The sequence below is a fragment of the Pangasianodon hypophthalmus genome, chromosome 29 (assembly GCF_027358585.1).
Source record: "Pangasianodon hypophthalmus isolate fPanHyp1 chromosome 29, fPanHyp1.pri, whole genome shotgun sequence".
NCBI lineage: Eukaryota > Metazoa > Chordata > Actinopteri > Siluriformes > Pangasiidae > Pangasianodon > Pangasianodon hypophthalmus.
Genome location: NC_069738.1, coordinates 801,181 through 808,680, shown reverse-complemented (window position 1 = coordinate 808,680; position 7,500 = coordinate 801,181).

Sequence of the window (7,500 nt, the reverse complement as noted above, 5' to 3'; positions counted from 1 at the left end):
CAGGTTTCTAATATATTCATTTCTATTTATAATTCTATTTATAAAGCATTAAATACTATTACTGTGTACACATGTCTAATATACGCGCTGTGTGTGTGTGTGTGTGTGTGTGTGTGTGTGTGTGTGTGTGTGTTCCATTAGAGACATTTTAATTATAAACACTAAATTAATCATTACAGTTAATCTTAATCAATTAATTATTACTGTAGTTACTGAATTACTGAATTACTGATGTTCATCTACAAAACACTGTCCTTTACATCTACAGAAACGAATTATTATTATTATTATTATTATTATTATTATATTATCGCTTATTATTATTATTATTATTATTATTATTATTATTATTATTATTATCGCTTTTTATTATTATTATTATTATTATTATTATCATTATTATTATTATTATTATCGCTTATTATTATTATTATTATTATTATTATTATTATTATTATCGCTTTTTATTATTATTATTATTATTATTATTATTAGTAGTAGTAGTAGTAGTATTATTATCGCTTTTTATTATTATTATTGTTATTATTATTATTATTAATTATTCCTCTCAGTGCGCGGGAATCATTTGCGATCTGGTTTTCCTCTGATCTCTTTTTCACACACACACACACACACACACACACACACACACACTGCTGTCTGCTGCCCTGGAGGGGTTTCATGCTGTGTTCCTGTGGGAGCCGTTAAACTCTGTGCTGTAATATTCCTCACCGGCGCGTCTCTCTTTCCCTGCAGAACCCTGCAGAACCAAAACCATCCACAGAACCCACAGAACAGACATGTGTCTAACAGGCTCTGCTCTGATACTAGTCATGCACACACACACACACACACACTCACACACACACACTCACACACACTCACACACACACTCACAAATAAATAAATACGCGTATAGTCTCACTCCCAGCTTCACAGGCCTGTGCGCGCGCAGCTGATGGAGGAAATGCATCAGCGCTTACAGGTGTGTGTGTGGTGTGTACAGTGTTGTGTGTACAGTGTGTACAGTGTAGTGTGTGTAGTGTGTGTACAGCAGTGTGTGCACCTGTGCAGCTCTAACACACCTGCACCGCTCTAAAGCTCTACTCTTACATGATGTGTATATTTATCCAGCTGTGTTGTGTTCATTTTGGATGATTTTAAATAATAACAATAATAATAATAATATAACAATAATAATAATAATAATAATAATAATAATAATAATAATACACTTACGGTAACGCGGGTCCGGAGGAAGAGGAGGAGGAAGGAGGAAGCGCGCGCGCGGCGGAAGCCGGTCAGCATGAACTTCCTCCCCGCGCGCGCAGTGAGAGAGCTGAGCGGGGAAAGGTGCGTGTTTGTGCGGAGTTTATGTGCGTTTGTACCGGGACACTGGAGGAGAAATAAAGACGCTCAGCGACACACACACACACACACACACACACTTACACACACACACACACACACTCTCTCACACACTCGTCTTTCTGTCTTTTCTCTCTCTTTTTTTTTATAAACACACAGAACTGCTTTTTGTTCCTGATTTTTTCATTTAAGGGGCTAATGGAGGAGTGAGAGAGGGGTTTGTTCTTCTGATCACATGATTACAATTCACCTGAGATAAAACAAAGGACTCAAAGAGAAGGAGAGAGAGAGAGAGAGAGAGAGAGAGAGAGAGAAAGAGGGATGGTAGGATTCCGTTATCAGACTGAACATTCATGGATCATGAAAAAAACCGCTGATTTACACTGAGGAGAGAAGCAGAGGAGGAGAGGAGGAGAGGAGAGGAGGAGAGAGGAGAGAAGGAGAGAAGGAGAGAGGAGAGAAGGAGAGAGGAGAGGAGAGAAGGAGAGAGGAGAGGAGGAGGAGAGGAGAGAAGGAGAGGAGAGAAGGAGAGAGGAGAGAAGGAGAGAGGAGAGGAGAGAAGGAGAGAGGAGAGGAGGAGAGAGGAGAGAAGGAAAGAGGAGAGAGGAGAGAAGAAAGCAGAGAAGGAGAGAGGAGAGAGGAGAGAGGAGAGAAAGGAGAGAAGGAGAGAGGAGAGAAGCAGAGAGGAGAGAGGAGAGAAGGAGAGAGGAGAGAAGGAGAGAAGGAGAGAGGAGAGGAGAGAGGAGAGAAGGAGAGAGGAGAGGAGAGAAGGAGAGGAGGAGAGGAGGAGGAAGAGGAGAGAAGGAAAGAGGAGAGAGGAGAGAAGGAGAGAGGAGAGAAGGAGAGAAGGAGAGAGGAGAGAAGGAGAGAGGAGAGGAGAGAAGGAGAGAGGAGAGGAGGAGAGAGGAGAGAAGGAAAGAGGAGAGAGGAGAGAAGCAGAGAAGGAGAGAGGAGAGAAGGAGAGAGGAGAGAAGGAGAGAAGGAGAGAGGAGAGAAGGAGAGAAGGAGAGGAGGAGAGGAGAGGAGGAGAGAAGGAGAGGAGGAGGAGAGGAGAGAGGAGAGGAGGAGGAGAGGAGAGAAGGAGAGAAGGAGGAGGAGAGGAGGAGAGGAGGAGGAGAGGAGGAGGAGAGGAGAGAGGAGAGGAGGAGGAGAGGAGAGAAGGAGAGAAGGAGGAGGAGAGGAGGAGAGAGAAGGAGAGGAGGAGAGGAGAGAAGGAGAGGAGGAGAGGAGGAGAGGAGGAGAGAAGGAGAGGAGAGGAGGAGAGAAGGAGAGGAGAGGAGGAGAGGAGGAGAGGAGGAGGAGAGGAGGAGGAGAGGAGAGAGGAGAGGAGGAGGAGAGGAGAGAAGGAGAGAAGGAGGAGGAGAGGAGGAGAGGAGGAGGAGAGGAGGAGGAGAGGAGAGAGGAGAGGAGGAGGAGAGGAGAGAAGGAGAGAAGGAGGAGGAGAGGAGGAGAGAGAAGGAGAGGAGGAGAGGAGAGAAGGAGAGGAGGAGAGGAGGAGAGGAGGAGAGAAGGAGAGGAGAGGAGGAGAGAAGAGAGGAGGGTGGAAGGAGGGATGGTGATGGTGATGATGGTGATGGGCTGAGGAAACACAAGGCCGCATTGTGTAACACCGAACAGCGCTGCGCGTTTGTCTGGACTCATCCACCGGGGCTCGCGCGCGTCTCTCCCTTCCTGCTAAACTACATTACTGATTATAGTTTACTGTTTAAAACACAACATGTGTTCCTCCTGCTACACCCTAAAGCGCGCGCAGAGAGAGAGAGAGAGAGGAGAGAGAGAGGAGAGAGGAGAGAGAGAGAGAGAGAGAGAGAGAGAGAGAGAGAGCGTTAGTGACGTCACAAACTCACAACCACAAAAATCCGACAAAACAGAATTAAACAATATGAAATAAATAACTATGAAAATAATAACTATAAAGTCACACTCAGTGGAATATTCTATACTGTATATATATTACATAAAAAGTTAAAAAACTTAAAAACATTTATATTATATTATATTATATTATATTATATGATGTTATATTATATTATATTATATTATATGATATTATATTATATTATATTTTATATATTATATTATATTATATTATATGATGTTATATGATATGATGTTATATGATACGATGTTATATGATATGATGTTATATGATATTATATGATATGATGTTATATGATACGATGTTATATGATATGATGTTATATGATATGATGTTATATGATGTTATATGATATTATATGATATGATGTTATATGATACGATGTTATATGATATGATGTTATATGATGTTATATGATATTATATGATATGATATTATATGATATGATGTTATATGATATGATGTTATATGATATGATGTTATATGATACGATGTTATATGATGTTATATGATACGATGTTATATGATGTTATATGATACGATGTTATATGATACGATGTTATATGATATGATGTTATATGATGTTATATGATATGATGTTATATGATGTTATATGATATTATATGATATGATATTATATGATATGATGTTATATGATATGATGTTATATGATGTTATATGATATTATATGATATGATGTTATATGATACGATGTTATATGATATGATGTTATATGATGTTATATGATATTATATGATATGATATTATATGATATGATGTTATATGATATGATGTTATATGATATGATGTTATATGATACGATGTTATATGATGTTATATGATACGATGTTATATGATACGATGTTATATGACATGATGTTATATGATGTTATATGATATGATGTTATATGATGTTATATGATATTATATGATATGATATTATATGATATGATGTTATATGATATGATGTTATATGATGTTATATGATATTATATGATATGATGTTATATGATATGATGTTATATGATATGATGTTATATGATGTTATATGATATTATATGATATGATGTTATATGATATGATGTTATATGATACGATGTTATATGATGTTATATGATGTTATATGATATGATGTTATATGATACGATGTTATATGATGTTATATGATGTTATATGATACGATGTTATATGATACGATGTTATATGATGTTATATGATGTTATATGATACGATGTGATATTCAGCAGTAAAGCTCTACAGTAATCTGTTACTTTAATAATGATGTATCAGTGAAATATCCCGCGTTTATTTATAAAGATAAAAGGTTTAATTCTTAATGAAACTGTTTTCTCAGTCACGCATTAAACTCTTTGTTACAGTGTTCAGTTAAAACACTTTCAGTGCATTCAGACACTTTCCTCTGAATACATTATTATTATTATTATTATTATTATTATTATTATTAGTAGTAGTAGTAGTAGTAGTATTAGTATTATTCAGTAAAATCTAATCCTTCAGCACCAGGAATCGAGACTGTCTTTCTGTCCTATTTAATGTGAACAAGTAACTCTGAGTAACTGTATAAACTGTATAAACTGTATAAAGTGTATAAACTGTATAAACTGTATAAAGTGTATAAAGTGTATAAACTGTATAAAGTGTATAAACTGTATAAAGTGTATAAAGTGTATAAACTGTATAAAGTGTATAAAGTGTATAAACTGTATAAACTGTATAAACTGTATAAACTGTATAAACTGTATAAAGTGTATAAAGTGTATAAACTGTATAAAGTGTATAAACTGTATAAAGTGTATAAAGTGTATAAAGTGTATAAAGTGAATAAAGTGTATAAACTGTATAAAGTGTATAAAGTGTATAAAGTGTATAAAGTGTATAAAGTGAATAAAGTGTATAAACTGTATAAAGTGAATAAAGTGTATAAAGTGTATAAAGTGAATAAAGTGTATAAACTGTATAAAGTGTATAAACTGTATAAAGTGTATAAAGTGTATAAACTGTATAAACTGTATAAACTGTATAAAGTGTATAAACTGTATAAACTGTATAAAGTGTATAAAGTGTATAAACTGTATAAAGTGTATAAACTGTATAAAGTGTATAAAGTGTATAAACTGTATAAAGTGTATAAACTGTATAAAGTGTATAAACTGTATAAAGTGTATAAAGTGTATAAAGTGAATAAAGTGTATAAACTGTATAAAGTGTATAAACTGTATAAAGTGTATAAACTGTATAAAGTGTATAAAGTGTATAAAGTGAATAAAGTGTATAAACTGTATAAAGTGTATAAACTGTATAAAGTGTATAAACTGTATAAAGTGTATAAAGTGTATAAACTGTATAAAGTGTATAAACTGTATAAAGTGTATAAAGTGAATAAAGTGTATAAAGTGTATAAAGTGAATAAAGTGTATAAACTGTATAAAGTGTATAAAGTGTATAAAGTGTATAAAGTGTATAAACTGTATAAAGTGTATAAACTGTATAAAGTGTATAAAGTGTATAAACTGTATAAAGTGTATAAACTGTATAAAGTGTATAAAGTGTATAAACTGTATAAAGTGTATAAACTGTATAAAGTGTATAAAGTGTATAAACTGTATAAAGTGTATAAAGTGTATAAACTGTATAAAGTGTATAAAGTGTATAAACTGTATAAAGTGTATAAACTGTATAAAGTGTATAAAGTGTATAAACTGTATAAAGTGTATAAAGTGTATAAAGTGTATAAAGTGAATAAAGTGTATAAACTGTATAAAGTGTATAAAGTGTATAAAGTGTATAAAGTGTATAAACTGTATAAAGTGTATAAAGTGTATAAAGTGTATAAACTGTATAAAGTGTATAAACTGTATAAACTGTATAAAGTGTATAAACTGTATAAAGTGTATAAAGTGTATAAAGTGTATAAAGTGAATAAAGTGTATAAACTGTATAAAGTGTATAAAGTGTATAAAGTGTATAAACTGTATAAAGTGTATAAAGTGTATAAAGTGAATAAAGTGTATAAAGTGTATAAAGTGTATAAACTGTATAAAGTGTATAAACTGTATAAAGTGTATAAAGTGTATAAAGTGTATAAAGTGTATAAACTGTATAAAGTGTATAAACTGTATAAAGTGTATAAACTGTATAAAGTGTATAAAGTGTATAAACTGTATAAAGTGTATAAACTGTATAAAGTGTATAAAGTGTATAAACTGTATAAAGTGAATAAAGTGTATAAACTGTATAAAGTGTATAAAGTGTATAAAGTGTATAAACTGTATAAAGTGTATAAAGTGTATAAAGTGTATAAACTGTATAAAGTGTATAAACTGTATAAAGTGAATAAAGTGTATAAACTGTATAAAGTGTATAAAGTGTATAAAGTGTATAAAGTGTATAAACTGTATAAAGTGTATAAACTGTATAAAGTGTATAAACTGTATAAAGTGTATAAAGTGTATAAACTGTATAAAGTGTATAAAGTGTATAAACTGTATAAAGTGTATAAAGTGTATAAACTGTATAAAGTGTATAAAGTGTATAAAGTGTATAAACTGTATAAAGTGTATAAACTGTATAAAGTGTATAAACTGTATAAAGTGTATAAAGTGTATAAACTGTATAAAGTGTATAAACTGTATAAAGTGTATAAAGTGTATAAACTGTATAAAGTGTATAAACTGTATAAAGTGTATAAACTGTATAAAGTGTATAAAGTGTATAAACTGTATAAAGTGAATAAAGTGTATAAACTGTATAAACTGTATAAAGTGTATAAACTGTATAAAGTGTATAAAGTGTATAAAGTGTATAAACTGTATAAAGTGTATAAAGTGTATAAACTGTATAAAGTGTATAAACTGTATAAAGTGTATAAACTGTATAAAGTGTATAAAGTGTATAAAGTGAATAAAGTGTATAAAGTGTATAAACTGTATAAAGTGTATAAACTGTATAAAGTGTATAAAGTGTATAAAGTGTATAAACTGTATAAAGTGTATAAACTGTATAAAGTGAATAAAGTGTATAAACTGTATAAAGTGTATAAACTGTATAAAGTGTATAAAGTGTATAAACTGTATAAACTGTATAAAGTGTATAAAGTGTATAAACTGTATAAAGTGTATAAAGTGTATAAAGTGTATAAAGTGTATAAAGTGAATAAAGTGTATAAAGTGAATAAAGTGTATAAACTGTATAAACTGTATAAAGTGTATAAAGTGAATAAAGTGTATAAACTG